A 17,160-nucleotide genomic window follows, 5' to 3' on the forward strand; every position below is an offset into this window, starting at 1 on the left:
ATTTAAAATTTTTCTATTGCACTATTTGTATACACTGTAGATCCAGAGCTCTCGCCATTTCGTTTCCCTGTATACTTGTATACGGTGAAATGACAATAAAGTTTACTTTGACTTTGACTTTGACTTAATTAACTAAGCTCTCTACACTGCATACTAAATCTGTTATTTACATTGTCTCTACATTTTGTGCTGTGAGTAGCAAGATGCATTTCTTTTGGCTGCAGTCTGCAGGTATTATGGCCAATCACAAAAGACGGTATTGCACAGCAAAACATAGACACAAATATTCTGCTATGTTTTTAGTCTATATCGCTATGTTTATGTGCAGAACTGGGATTGCTTTCGTAGTCTTTTGAATGGATGAAATATAGAAATCACTTTAATTTCCAAACAAAACTGAACTGAAACGCTGTCTCCCCTTGAAATTCACTCCCCGGACTGCGTTTCTCAAACCAATGGGGCTGTCTCAAACTATACCTACCTTTTCCAGTTTAAATGTTGTTGTGTTTTCTGACTTGTTATAATGTTTTCGGAATTGCTGTTGTTTTTTCTGAATTGTTATTTTGTTTTTTAGATTTGCATTCGCATTTGTAATTTGTTATTTTGTTTTCAGAATTGTGGTTTATTTTGCACTTCTCGGCCACCGCAATCTCAAACAATGTCATCTTTGCATTAGAAATGACACAACTGAGCAAATGACACTTAATGACAGTTGTCATAAGCATGCATAAAACCTTCTTCATATTTATGACATGTGTCATGTCATGATTATGAAGGTGTCATGTCAGTCTTATGCACACCCATTCAAGTAAAATGCTACCGAAAGTTGGTGGTTGAATACTTTGTTGGAATCTGGATCTGAAATTATCTCATGTGCGTGTGTGTATTTGTTTTTGCTACATTGTGGGGCCCAAATGTCTCCACCCAGATAGCAACGTAATGTCGGCCCAGATCCGGCCCACATCTGGCAGATGTGGCATGATGATCTGGCCCACATGCAGCGTGGAATTATGGCACTTGGGTGGACCGCTCCTGTTTGCCAGATCTGGGCCAAAAGCAGGCCACAGCAATGCCACATGTCAGCCAAGAGCCACAACCTTAGATGAAATCAGCAGAAGATAAAAGACATTCAATCTCTGAAGATCTCAGAGGAGGAGATTTAAACAACTCCACAAACAGCCTCACCAGCTTCACGCATTTCTGACCAGATTGACTTTACAGAAGTTATTTTTTGCAAATTAACAGGCTTAAATCTACTCTACCATAATAGTGGTTAGTGTTTCCATTAATTGGGCTCGTAACACTTTTTTTTTTTAATATAAGTGTATATTTGTATGTTGCTATGATGGTGTGTTTGTAAAAACACTTCAGCAGTAACAGATAAAAGCAAGATGAAATCAGGCATTGACAAAGCTATTGAAAGTTGTATGAATGAATTAGCCTGATTCACTGTCATTTGGCTTTTCCAATTATGTTGCGGAAATAATTCCTTTGTAGTATAACACCGTCTGTAGTCTTGCAAAACCAGTTTAAAAAAAAAAAAAAAATCCGGGAAGCCATCATAAATCACGTGAACCTCAACAATGGTGACAACAGAAAGTGCAAAGTTGCAATGCATGCTGGGAACCACAGTACAAAACTCCCAGCATGCATCACAGCATGAAGAAATTATGCAGCCTTTTGTGATGTCCAGAATTGATCCGATTATCTGATTGTTTTGTCACCATTGTTGAGATTCATATGCTGATGGCTGATATCTGTGTGTGTCAGCCTTATGCAAAATTTTGTCCTTTGTTTAAACAAAATTTTCAATACTAATTACTTCAAAACTAATTTTGCAACTCATGTAGCAATAATGCAGGTTTTACAATGTGAGAGCATTGAACTACACAACAACTACATTCAAATGTTTTCAGTGAATCAGGCAGTTATGTGATAATATTTAATCACACTTTCACAACAGCCAAATAAAACGTGCTTAAAAGTAAATGTTAAGAGCCCAATTAATTAATGGAAACGCTAATCACTATCATGGTGACCAGTGGAACATTTAATGTTAGTGCTAATTCTCAATAAAGAAATAAAGTCAATCTGGTCAGTAATGCATGAAGCTGGTAATACTGTTTGTGGAGTTGTTTAAACCTCCTCCTCTGAGATCTTCAGAGATTGAATGTCTTTTATCTTCTGCTGATTTCATCTAAGGTTGTGGCTCTTGGCTGACATGTGGCATTGCTGTGGCCTGCTTTTGGCCCAGATCTGGCAAACAGGAGCGGTCCACCCAAGTGCCATCATTCCACGCTGCATGTGGGCCAGATCATCATGCCACATCTGCCAGATGTGGGCCGGATCTGGGCCGACATTATGTTGCTATCTGGGCAGTGTGTGTGTGCGTGTGCATGTGCATGTGTGTGTGTATGACATGGTGGGAACCGGCCGATTAAAAATGATGTTTATCTGAAAATGCAACAATGCAAATAGGTTTTCTGTAAGGGGCAGGTTTAGGGTTGGGATAGGGGATAGACAATCTCGTTTGGTCAGAATAAAAACTATAGAAGTCTATGGAAAGTCCCTACAATTCACAAAAACAAACGTGTGTGTGTGTGTGTGTGTACTTGTTAATGCTACATTGTGGGGACCAAATATCCCACAAGGATAGTAAAACCTGAAACTTTTGACTGCAGGCTGGTCCCCACAGTGTAAAAAAAAATGATTAAACATAGTAAATGATGTTTATCTGAAAATGTAACAATGCAAACAGGTTTTCTGTAAGGGGCAGGTTTAGGATTATGTCCCCGCAAGGATAGTAAAACCCGAAAATTTTTTGACATGTGGGGACTGGCCTGCGGGGATAAAAGATATTGTACAATACAAAATTCTTGAACCCAAGCTGCACAAATACTATAGGAAGCATCACTCTCTGTCTGACAAAATGACCACCAGTAGTAAGACACAAAAAGAAACTAAACAGGAAAAACTACAGTTTTGAACTCTGGATTTTGGACTTTAGATCTTCTTTTAATTTGTCTTGCACATTTTATTACAGGTTTGTTTAGATGACAACCTGTTTCATTCAGACTTAATGAGAAGCATGGTTTTGTTTTACTTTTTTATGGGTGTACCTATGACCCACTGATGAAGTCCAAATTCCACATTGTAAAGATAAAAAAAGCCTTTATTCTACTGGTTCACTTTAAGAATATGGTAGACAGTACAGCTGTAACACTGAATATTTTCCTTCTAATGCAGCTGTCATCATCTGCAAGCCTCACTCTGTGTGGAAAATTTTTAAGAATTTCCTGCAAGAAAATATTTTGGCAGCAGGTAAGTCTTATTGATGTTTTACTTATTAATGTTTTACTGGATTAATATTTCTGTTTGATCATGAAAACAAATGTTTCCCTTTTTTTCTAAGACATTTTCCTTGAGTTGAAATCCTGCATGACCGTAAGCAGCCTTTGAATGATGCTGTAGTTGGAGTTTTAGGAATTTTACCATAGTTACACTTACATATGCAAACTAGTTGCATACATTTATACAGTATTTATCAATAATCTACAGACAATTTGATGTTTGCAAAATACTTTTTTATTTAAGATTGGCATTCTCAGGTTACAGACAAGGTACTATTTATATGCTATTTGTTTAAATGTGGGCATTTCTCTTAAAAAATACATACAGTGTTTTTCCATTTTACATTGCATCTCTCTGGTTTGTTTGTTTTCTCTGGCAGATGCATTTGTTAAATTGGACCCTATCGAAAGTGTAATATTTATAGTGTACTATTAGCTAGAATTGGAAAATGTATCTATTTGCTTATTACTCATACAACAATAATTCATAATAGGTTTCATATTAATAAGCATGAAAAGTAATTAATAAGTATGAAAGATAAGAACATACCTAGGACATGAATTTTCACATCGCACATGACACATAATTCTGTTTAGTTTATGTCAAATAAAATTCTATTACAGTGGTATTGGCCTAGTATTAATTGAGATTTATTTATTTATTTATTTTTATTAAAGGGGTCATCGGATGCTAAGTTCACTTTTTTATGTTGTTTGAACATTAATGTGTGTTGGCAGTGTATGTACAAATCTACCCTATAATGATAAAAATCCATGCAGTGGTTTTTAATTAATCTGTAAAAATAATATCCCCTTTTTCAAATCGAGCCGTTCTCAGATGCCTGTCGGTGTGCTCGCTGCAGAGCCAAATGGGAGGAGCTGGAGCTCTAGCTTCCCCTTGCTGGAGGTAATGGGTGGAGATAGACACCTAACCACACCCTAACCCTACACCTTACCCTATCCTAAACATAACTCCACCCTTTAGTTCACACTTAGCTGGAGCTGGACATCCAGAGAGGGGGAGCTGGAGGCCATTCAGCTCTGCAGTGAGCTGCACTTGGTTTTTTATGACCCCACATTTCACTTAAACCATTAAAATATGAGGGACAAAAACACTTACCAGTGTTGACAACTGCTTTTTATTGAAAGTAGATAAGCTAGTCGTTAAATATTGCTAGATGACATCATAATGGCGAGTTCACTGTTCTATATAAATATAAATATAGATCAGTGGAAGAGTCTCTGACTCTAGATATGATTTGTCCAAGAAATTGATTTCATTGCTAGGCTTTTGACAAAAATCTCAAAAGGTGTGAGGAAATCATTAAATCTAGTGACAAAATCACTAAATTGGCAACACTGTCACATTGAGAACAACAAAATCAGTTATTAATATTTTGTTGTTCCTCTCTTGTCTTCATAATTTCTTTGTATGACAGCATGGCCAAAAATTATGCATATTTGGCATGTGTCATTGTTATTATCACAAATAAAACAATTACAAGTCATGTGAAAAAGTTAGGACACCCTATTGAATTTCATGGTTTTGTGTATCAGGACATGATAAAAAATGATCTGGTCCTTGGCAGGTCTTAAAATTTGAAAAATCCTCAGATAAACATCATCACATGACATATCACACTGTGTCATTATTTATTTAACAAAAATAAAGCCAAGAAGGAAAGGCCATGTGTGACAAAGTTAGGACACCCTATGGGTCAATTGCCTGTAGATCCACTTTTAGCAGCACTAACTTAAAGCAAACATTTTCTGTGTGACTTTATCAGTCTCTCACATCGTTCTGGAGGAATTTGGACCACTCTTCTTTCAATGTTGCTCCAGTTTATTGAGGTTTGTGGGCATTTGCTTATGCACAGCTCTCACCACAGCATTTGAGTCAGGATGAGCTCTAGACATGGACTGGGCTGTTGCAACACCTTGATTCTTTTCTTTTCAGCAATTCTGTTGTAGATTTGCTGGTGGGCTTGGGATCATTGTCCTGTTGCATGACTCAATTTTGGCCCAACTTTATGTCGGACAGATGATCAGCCCCAATGATCAGCCCCCCTCCAGCATGCTTGTCTTTTGGTATGGGGTGTTTATGCTGATATTCTCTTTAGATTTTCACCAAACTTGGTGCTGTGCATTATGGCCAAACATCTCCACTTTGGTCTCGTCTGTTCAAAGGACATTATTCTAGAAGACTTGTGTTTTGTTCAGATGCAACTTTGCAGACCTAAACTGTGCCGCAATGTTTTTTTTTTTTTAGACAGAAGAGCCTTTCTTCTGCCAAACCTTCCAAACATGCCATTTCTGTTCCATATATGTCTAATGGTATTGTCATGAACTTTAACATTTAACATGTTAACTGAGGCCTGTAGAGTCTGAGGTGTAGTTCTTGGGTTTACACAGTCTGATCTTGGGGTGAATTTTCTGGGACGTCCACTCCTGGAAGGAGAGGTGTCTGTTTTAAATGAATTCTACTTGTGAGTAAACTTCAAATTGTTTGGAAATGGCCGTATCACTCTTCTCAGATTAATGGCAGCAACAACTGCTTCTCTAAGATGATTGCTGATGTCTTACCTCCTTGGCATTGAGTTAGCACACACCTGAAGGCTCCAGACCAGCAAACTGCCAAAGCTTATGCTTTTATAGAGGTGCTCAGACTTGCTGATGATCAGTTAATTAAAGGTATTTGATTAGCAGTGCTTGACTGCGATTTACCCTCTTAATTCCAATGTTAACAGTAAGTGTGTCCTAACTTTGTCACACATGGCTTTTCCATTTTGCCTTTATTTTTGTTCAGTAAATAATGACACGGCGCAATTTATCATGTGTTGTTGTTCATCTGAGGTTTTCTTTTTGAAATTTTAAGACCAACCAAGGACCAGTTTTTTTTTGATGTCCTGATACGGAAAACCATGGAATTCAATAGGGTGTCCTAACTTTTTCACATGACTGTATGCAGTATGTTTACAAAATACAAAATAATTTTGCACAGTGCAAAGCATTGAAAAAAAAAAAATACATTTAAATATTAAATAGTGTCTTAATCAAACGATTGGTGTTGTGCTGTTGTGACTTCACATGAGCAGGTTCACTATTGGCTGTTTCAGAGGTCAGCAGCGGCCGTTTTGGGTTGACATCATTGTAGTTCTTCGTTCACAACACTTAAGTGTCCCCTCAGTCAACACTTAAAAATTGGTCTTAGACTTTACTGAAAGTTGCTTTTAGCTTCTTTATAAAAGTCTCCTGCTTTCAGAAAAATCCTACTCATTATTAAGAATTTTTTGACACTTAAGTCAAAGATTAAGATTATTCTTAAAAGCATTTCTGAGAAATTTTATACATACCGGCCCTGATTATTTTAGGAGCCTTGTCACATGTCCATTGTTTTTGAATGACGGTGATACTTCTGCTATATTTTCTCACTTAAAACAATGGTTTGGTATTCCTCTTGTACCACTGTCTATTTTGTGCTAAGAAATAAGTCACCTGGCAGTTTTCTCCCAAGTGGTTCCATTGTTGTCAGAATTAAGTCTGAGTATGATTCAGTACCCAGTCAACACGTGAGATCATGCGATGTTCACAGTGACATCACATCATTCTCATTGTGTGATACTCAAGAGTGTGAGTAATATGTGAGCTCATTGTGAATTCAAAATGTTGTGCAGGTTGAGAGGAGGCACTGCAAATATCGGTCACCAGGGGACATTCTACTTCCTGTTTCTCAACACTATCACAGTGGTGTCACATGATGAGCTCGCAGTATGAGTGCACACCCAGATAACAAATTTATGTTATAAGAACCTTCTCCAAACATACACAGCAAAATCCCCAGTGTTAATTTAACACTCTGAGTGTGGACACATATAAACACTGAAGCAGTGTTAAAGTTAACACTGAAGCAGTGTTGAAGGTAATGATATAATTAGGTGATTAACGAAGTGATGATTGATCATTATTGAAGACACCTGATGTTAACAAGCAGAATCACCAAAGGAGAAAACCAAAATTTTTATGCAACCATTATAGTGGTCAATGTTTGCATTAGTTGGGCCCTTGACCTTTCAATCTTTAATATTAGATTTTGTTTGGCTGCTGTATTTGAGTTAAAACAGCCAGACAAGCCAAAAGCTCAAGTAACCAGCTGATTATGTTTTAACATATTCATTGTTTTGACAATCCACAGAAGATCCAGCACTTCCTATACATCTTGGAAAGTTTTTTTTTACAACCTGTTCAAAAAAAAGTATTTCACCTAGGCACACATAGACATCAAGAACCAGCCCATGAATCTCAACAATGGTACTATACGCTTTTTGATGGTCACCGTTGTTGTGATTCTCACACTGATTCTTCATGTCTGTGTGTCTAAATTAAGATAAACTGTTTTTCATCATCTGTCTGATTATGGCAAAACTGATTGATCTTTTGTTTTTTTTTTTGTAATCTTTTTTTGTAATGTCACTATATGATGATTAAGTCAAGCACAGTCAATGCCATCTTGCTGACTTTTGCTCTTTGCTTGTCTGGCTGTTATAACTCAGTAATTGCAGCCAAACAGGACCTAACATTGATGATTTAAGGGTCAAGAGCCCAACTAATGCAAACACTGACCACTATAATGGTTGCTTAAAAAATTTGGTTTTCTCCTTTGGTGATTCTGCTTATTAACATCAGGTGTCTTCAATAATGATCAGTCATCACTTTGTTAATCACCTAATTATCTCATTACCTTCAACACTGCTTCAGTGTTTATATGTGTCCACACTCAGAGTGTTAAATTAACACTGGGGATTTTGCTGTGTACAACTGATGTGTAACTGTTTGTAAACCACATTTGTTACGGCAAGGAATACCAAGAAGGGATTATTAATGATAACAACACAATCATCACCTAGATTCAGTACGCAGTCAATTATAATAGCTCTTTGCTTATACAGAATATTGAAATTTATAAAGAAATTTGAAAGCATAAGTCAAACATTTTAAACTGCCGTGTCATGTAAAAACAGAGAAACATCAAGAATCAGTGTATGAATCTCAACAATGGTGACAATCAAAAGCTTCCTGCAGCAATGCATGCTGGGTACCTAGTCTCCGTGCAGTGAGTACACTTTGACTTCACATTGTGATCATAGCGTGAGCACACATTGAGGACGCTGTGAGGTTACACTTTTAGCTCACTGTTACGTCACATTGTGACCACATGGTGAGATCAGTGTGAGATCAAATTGTTGACTGGGTAGGCTATAAAACACTTGTAATTGTCAGGAAGTTACTTGTCTTTTAGACTTTTAGTTCAATATACTTACCTGTTGATCATAAATTGGCTTAAACCTACACTTTTTTTTTTTTATTTAGTAATTTTCAGGAGGGTGTCGTCATTTTTCCAACACAACATTTTATCACTTTGATAAGAAAATCTTATTTTCCTGAATAATTTTGACATTCTTCTTTGGCAGTTGATAAAGCAGGCTTGTTGGAACATTATATCTCCAAAGAACCCTAACATGTCTTCCAAGTAAAGAGTAATTGCTGAATTTGTTAGGGGGTGTACTCATTTATGCTGTGCACTTGTAATAATATATATATATATATATATATATATATATTACCGGGAGTCTGTCATTTAATGTTTGATCACAGATAATTTATTGACAAAATTTAAAACATGGGTAAAAAATATCAAAAAGTCAGTTTTAAGTATAACCACCCCAAAATGAAAGCAAGAACACTCTCAGCTGATACTGTAATGACATAATATTATTGGCGAAACAAATGTTCCTATTTACAGCGGTGAGAAATGCAGCCAATAACGGACATGTTTGTTGATCTCTTTAACACAATGACCAATCAGAGGTATTTAATTTAGAATCAACTCACCGCACATAATGCCAGAGTTTCTGAATTGTGATAAGTTATGCTCACTCTTGTGAATCATCTCGTTAACAAACAATGACAGAGATTCATTAAGCAGTGTAGACAAGTTTATTGATTTTAATGAAATGTTGAGATCGCAAACTAATATGAGTGATTGTAAAGTAACCCAGATAGCAACATAATGTCGGCCCAGATCCGGCCCACATCTGGCAGATGTGGCATGATGATCTGGCCCACATGCAGCGTGGAATGATGGCACTTGGGTGGACCGCTCCTGTTTGCCAGATCTGGGCCAAAAGCAGGCCACAGCAATGCCACATGTCAGCCAAGAGCCACAACCTTAGATGAAATCAGCAGAAGATAAAAGACATTCAATCTCTGAAGATCTCAGAGGAGGAGGTTTAAACAACTCCACAAACAGTATTACCAGCTTCACGCATTACTGACCAGATTGACTTTATTTCTTTATTGAGAATTAGCACTAACATTAAATGTTCCACTGGTCACCATGATAGTGATTAGCGTTTCCATTAATTAATTGGGCTCTTAACACTTACTTTTAAGCACGTTTTATTTGGCTGTTGTGAAAGTGTGATTAAATATTATCTCATAACTGCCTGATTCACTGAAAACATTTGAATGTAGTTGTTGTGTAGTTCAATGCTCTCACATTGTAAAACCTGCATTATTGCTACATGAGTTGCAAAATTAGTTTTGAAGTAATTAGTATTGAAAATTTTGCTTAAACAAAGGACAAAATTTTGTTTAAACAAAGGACAAAATTTTTGTTTAAACAAAGGAAAATTTTGCATAAGGCTGACACACACAGATATCAGCCATCAGCATATGAATCTCAACAATGGTGACAAAACAATCAGATAATCGGATCAATTCTGGACATCACAAAAGGCTGCATAATTTCTTCATGCTGTGATGCATGCTGGGAGTTTTGTACTGTGGTTCCCAGCATGCATTGCAACTTTGCACTTTCTGTTGTCACCATTGTTGAGGTTCACGTGATTTATGATGGCTTCCCGGATTTTTTTTTTTTTTTTTAAACTGGTTTTGCAAGACTACAGACGGTGTTATACTACAAAGGAATTATTTCCGCAACATAATTGGAGAAGCCAAATGACAGTGAATCAGGCTAATTCATTCATACAACTTTCAATAGCTTTGTCAGCGCCTGATTTCATCTTGCTTTTATCTGTTACTGCTGAAGTGTTTTTACAAACACACCATCATAGCAACATACAAATATACACTTATATTAAAAAAAAAAAGTGTTACGAGCCCAATTAATGGAAACACTAACCACTATTATGGTAGAGTAGATTTAAGCCTGTTAATTTGCAAAAAATAACTTCTGTAAAGTCAATCTGGTCAGAAATGCGTGAAGCTGGTGAGGCTGTTTGTGGAGTTGTTTAAATCTCCTCCTCTGAGATCTTCAGAGATTGAATGTCTTTTATCTTCTGCTGATTTCATCTAAGGTTGTGGCTCTTGGCTGACATGTGGCATTGCTGTGGCCTGCTTTTGGCCCAGATCTGGCAAACAGGAGCGGTCCACCCAAGTGCCATAATTCCACGCTGCATGTGGGCCAGATCATCATCCCACATCTGCCAGATGTGGGCCGGATCTGGGCCGACATTACGTTGCTATCTGGGAAGCGGTCATTCGCACTTTCAAGGTTATATAACATTATCTGTTTAACCCTTTAGGTGCCTGGATTTAGACAGATTTTAAAAGCCTGGGGCTTGAAAGGGCCTAAAGACTGCTGTAAATTAGAAAAATGTTGGGCATGACCGAAAGTTTGTTTATGTTTTTTTTTTTTTTTTTTTTGGTCTTTTTATCCTCATTCCAAATGATCAGAAAATAGGACACCAACAATAAAACAGGAGAAAGTACAAAATTATTACTATACACAGCAAAATCCCCAGTGTTAATTTAACACTCTGAGTGTGGACACATATAAACACTGAAGGAGTGTTAAAGTTAACACTGAAGCAGTGTTGAAGGTAATGAGATAATTAGGTGATTAACAAAGTGATGATTGATCATTATTGAAGACACCTGATGTTAATAAGCAGAATCACCAAAGGAGAAAACCAAAATTTTTAAGCAACCATTATAGTGGTCAATGTTTGCATTAGTTGGGCTCTTGACCCTTAAATCTTTAATGCTAGATTGGTTGCTGTATTTGAGTTAAAACAGCCAGACAAGCCAAAAGCTCAAGTCACCAGGTGATTATGTTTTAACATATTCATTGTTTGATGTAAATCACCTAGAGTCTAATCTCTAAGTTAGGTTTTTTTTTGCTTATTGTAATAGCCTTGACAACCCACAGAAAATCCAGCGCTTCCTATACATTTTGGAAAGATTTTTTTTGCAACCTGTTTAAAAAACAATAAACTATTTCACCTAGGCACACATAGACATCAAGAACCAGCCCATGAATCTCAACAATGGTGACAAACAGCATATTCAGATAAACAGATCAACTCTGAACTCTCATAATTTATTCATGCCGCAATGCATGATGGGAGTCATGGATGAGTTCTGATTGGCTACAACACGCTTTTTGATGGTCACCGTTGTTGTGATTCTCACACTGATTCTTAATGTCTGTGTGTCTAAATTAAGATAAACTGTTTTTCATCATCTGTCTGATTATGGCAAAACTGATTGATCTTTTGTTTTTTTTTTGTAATCTGTAAGGAAATTCTATGTCAAATGCTCAAGTCACTATATGATGATTAAGTCAAGCACAGTCAATGCCATCTTATTGATTTTTGCTCTTTGCTTGTTTGGCTGTTATAACTGCAGCCAAGCAAGACCTAAAATTGATGATTTAAGGGTCAAGAGCCCAACTAATGCAAACACTGACCACTATAATGGTTGCTTAAAAATTTTGGTTTTCTCCTTTGGTGATTCTGCTTATTAACATCAGGTGTCTTCAATAATGATCAATCATCACTTCGTTAATCACCTAATTATCTCGTTAACTTCAACACTGCTTCAGTGTTAACTTTAACACTGCTTCAGTGTTTATATGTGTCCACACTCAAGAGTTTTAAATTAACACTGGGGATTTTGCTGTGCATGAAAGAAGGAATTCTCGTCCTCGGGATGTCCAACTGAAGTCCACAACAGCATTCTCCTTCAAACAGGCACCAAACAAAGTCTGTGTATGGAGGAAATGCCCACTTCTGAGTTACAGGAGCTGCTGACACTAGCAAAAGAGCTCCTTACACAGAACTCAACTGAGGAATACTGGGAAGGATACACTTCTGACTCCTTGCCCGACACAACACAGCATCAGACCCCTCCAAGTGAGCAACATCCTGTCACATCCCTACTTAGTAACGCATTACGGTAATTAGATTATTTATTTAGTAACGGAGTCATTTAATGCGTTATCATTTTCAAAATAGTAGTTTATAGTTATTTATAGTTACGAGCCCAGTGTCTTTTCGTTACTGCTGTGTTACATTGTTGCCGACAGAATAGTGTTTTATCATCTAGATGGTAAAAAGGGTTTAGCACATGAGACGTCCTCCACGTGAGACTTTACTTTGACTGGTAAGCTCCTGCGAGGTGAAAACTACCAATTAAAACAAACTTAGCATGGAGAGAAAAAAGCACATGTTCTGTAGCTGGAAATACAATCATTATTTTGAGTATATTTCTTTCAAAGACAAGCACATTATTGTGCATTGTCAATTAGGGGGAAATAAAACTTTTCATCCACAAAAAACTTCACATCCAATATACAACACCTCAAAGGGCAGCACGGCAGCGGTAAAACTTTTTGAGAAAGCACTTTTTTTGAGAGAGCAAAGCATCAACTTCTACTGTTGAGTCCAATGCCAGTGGATTAAAGACCTGCACTCCCACGGTACCTGATGCAACAGAGAGCAGTCCAGGACAGACAGGTGAGTTTGGGCAGGTAGGGACTCATGTATGTGAAGGATGCAGGAGAATAAACAATTAGTGGGACTCCCGCAAAATACGTTGAGCAATGTTGATTTCTGGAATGCAATGGCCAATCAGAGGTTTAAGCATCCACTCACTGCTCAGACTGCTGGAGTTCCTGTGCAGTGCTGAAATTATATTATAACAGAGCTTTTTGAGATTGCAATAAACTGAGTTAAACGGAGCACTCTTTGCTTGCCTTCTGGCATGCCAAACCATGCGAGCAGCAACCTTTGTTTTTACTTAAAATTAACTGTGGTTTGTGAATGTTGATGCTTTAATAACACATTTTATCTGGAGCGTTTATATTGGGATGTTATGGCTAAATCCATCTGACGTTATTCTTTAAAAAATGCATTTTTATCAGGCTCAGATGTATAGGTTTCTATGTAAGTACTTCTGATTGGACTGAGGCTGGGATTTTAGCGAGTTTGAAGAAAAAGTATTTGATGGACGTATAATATGCGTCGAGAGCATTCACTCCGTATCATTATCTCATTTTTGACCGAGATGGCTTTTAGCTGGTTTTGCATCTGAACTCTTCAATTAGTAATTGAATTACTTTTCCGGAGGAACTTGCCCAACACTGTTAAACAGCCCAGGAGCAGCTAGACAACATGGGATGGAGCAATAAATCTACGTGCCCAAAAACAAAAGCCACAGCTTCACTCTAAAAAATCTCCATAATCATTTCCTACAAACAACCTTTTGCCGCAGACCAATTCACTTCAGGATAACAGGTGGCACTACTTCAACACCTGCTGAACAAGATTGAACTGCATTTTGCTACAACCTACCACGGCACACCAACTGTCAACATCCACAGCCAGAGAGCCACCACAGCCTTCAAGCATTGCGTATCTGATTTTTCTGCTTATTTTTTAAAGAGGGTAATGTAAAAACTGGACAAATCAGATACACAATTATTTGTTATACTTAACAAATAATCTAACAGACCCTCATGCAGCAACTGGACTGGTTGCCAGTATGTCAGTGAGCATCACCCCAGGGCACAGGTTACCATGGCAGCTACACTGTAAAAAGCAACCTATAGAATCTACTCAATATAATGGGGTAAACTGATGTAACAATTTGCACTCAGTTTGTTTGGGTAGATTCTATCCTATATGTCTGAGTAAAGAATACATGAATTTAACAGCTAAGACAAACTAAAAAAAAAGTAGGTTAAGTCTACACAGCAAAAAGCCCAGTGTTAAATGAACTCTCCCGGGAGTTTGAGTCCATACTCAAGAGTATTAAAATGAACACTGAAGCAGTGTTAGAGTTAATGAGGTAATTAAGTGATTCATTGAGTGAATCATCATCAGCGTTGACCATTATTAAAGACGCCTGATGTTAACAAGCAGAATCACCAAAAGGAGAAAATCTAATTTTGTAAGTCGCCATTATAGTGGTGAGTGTTAGCATTAGTTTAGCTCTTTACCAGTAACTTCTTAATATTAGATTTTGTTTGGGTGTTGTAATTGAGTTATAACAGTCAGACAAACCAGAAGAAATGAGCTTTTGTGGTTTTGAATATGCTTTGACAAAGTCATGAAGTAGTGATCAGAATAAGTGAGTTATATTTTGTTTATGTTGGTTTAATCAGACAGGTGTTTCTGAAATTTATTTGACCAGAAAAAATATAAACATTTTTTAGATTTAGACACACAGACATCAACAATCAGCATGAGAATCACAACAATGGTGACCAACAAAAACGTATGTTGTAGCCAATCAAAACTCATCCATATTTCCCATCATGCATTGTGGCATGAATAAATTATGAGCTGATGATTTCCGTGATGTTTAGAGTTGATCTGTTTCTGGATATGCTGTTTGTCACCATTTCTGAGATTCATATGCTGATTCATGATGTCTGTGTGTGCCTAAAAGAACAGCTTTTGAAAGTTTTTTTTTGATCGGAGGAGCTTGTAAAAAGTCCATTCAAAATTTAAAAAAAAATTCAGGCTTTATCATTTTTTTGCTGCTGTGAAACCACAAGGCAGTTGTAATAAATAAAGGATGTAAAACTCTAAATGATTTCAGTGGCTCAAATTAAGTTTATTTTAAAACAGAATTATCACCACTGCATGACTTTCGCTCTTTGGCTTGTCTGGCTAGTTTAACTAAACAGTTGAACAAAAGCTAATGTTAAAAAGCTACGGGTCAAGAGCCCAACTAATGCTAACACTGACCACTATAATGGTGACATTTTGGTGTCTTCAATAATTTTCAATCATCACTCAATGAATCACTTAATTACCTCATTAGCTTTGACACTGCTTCAGTGTTCATTTTAACACTCAAACTCCCGCGAGAGTTCATTTAACACTGGGCTTTTTGCTGTGTAGACTTTATCTACTTTTTTTTAGTTTGTCATAGCTGTTAAATTCAGGTATTCTTTACTCAAATATATGGACAAACGGAGTGCAAATTGTTACTTCAATTTACCTCATTTTATTGAGTAGATTCGTAAATTTAGGTTTTCTTTACTCAGACATATAGGATAGAATCTACCCAAACAAACTGAGTGCAAATTGTTACATCAGTTTACCCCATTATATTGAGTAGATTCTATAGGTTGCTTTTTACAGTGTAGGACAATTCAGACAGATATAACATCTGTTATAGCCCAGTTTAATTCAGAGTTTTACTTTCGCTTAATTCACCTTAAAACAGACACGTAAGTTTAAAAAAAGGACTACTTCCCATTAAATTATAAGCAAACCATTCTGTGAATGAACATGCATATCCCCAGTACATTGTGTGTATTATTACTGTTTTTGTATATTGTCTTTTGCATTGAATACTGTTTTATACATGCTTTATGAAATTAATGATTAGTCCACTATTCATTGGTGTATACCACCTCCTTATAACATGTTAGTTATAAGAGTATAAGGGGACATAAAGTGCCTTCCCACTCTGATCATGCAAATATGCCAGCCAAACAATGAGTCATAATCTTTACTTCTGGAACTTTAAGTTACCAGTGGCTCAGTGACCCCCTGGAGGTGTGACCTCACCAGAAGTTAAAAGGCCACTATATCAGTGACTTTCCTTTCTTATCCTCTTCTTCTGTTCTTCATCCTGGTCTTTTGGTTCCTGCTTGTGTGGGTCCCAGGGCCAGTGCAGCCATGCCTGGAAGGCCTTGACTAAAGCCATATCTTCACTTTTCACCCAGCAGAGAACTCTCTTGACTACCACATAGTCAGAATAATATCTTTGAAGTTTGTCACACTTCAAGCCCAGAAGAATGTGATTGCAATTCCAACACCATCAAACTTGATCTTGCTACATGCTCTAATGCATTTGTTCTGTAAGAAAGCTATTTTTTTAGCCACAAAAATATAATTTCTTAGAGTTGATGTGAAATTACACTGAATGTTCGCTGGATGAACAGATAAGTTATTGTAATTTTAATTCTGCTATTCGTTGCTTTCGTCAACGAAAATGATGACTAAATATTGTCGTCAATGAACTTTTATCACGTGACGAAAACGAGACGAGACGCAACGTAAACGTGGTGTGACGATGACTACAATTAAATGTATAATGCAATATCGTTGACGAATAAAAATGTGGTTTACAAAATAAAAACTATGCTAAAATGTCTCTTCATTTTTGTTAACGAAAACGAGACGAAATGAAATGTTATAACGATATTTTGTTTTGTTTAGTCGCGTTATTATTATTTTGCAGTATTTCTGAAGTGGGCTGCATAAAGTCGCACTGCGCAGACGCAGGCGACGTCACTTTCTCAAGACTATTAGACAGTTATATACCGTTATCAGCACATGTTGAAGTAGATTCGTGTCTGAGAGAATATGTGCCGTATTGCAGCGTTAGAAAACTCTGTCAGTTATTTTTTACTTTCACTTTCTATATAGTGAATTGTAAAGTTAAAACTGAAATTAAGACGTTCACCGGCATAATTATAAGTTTGATA

The sequence above is a fragment of the Labeo rohita genome, unplaced genomic scaffold (assembly GCF_022985175.1).
Source record: "Labeo rohita strain BAU-BD-2019 unplaced genomic scaffold, IGBB_LRoh.1.0 scaffold_49, whole genome shotgun sequence".
NCBI lineage: Eukaryota > Metazoa > Chordata > Actinopteri > Cypriniformes > Cyprinidae > Labeo > Labeo rohita.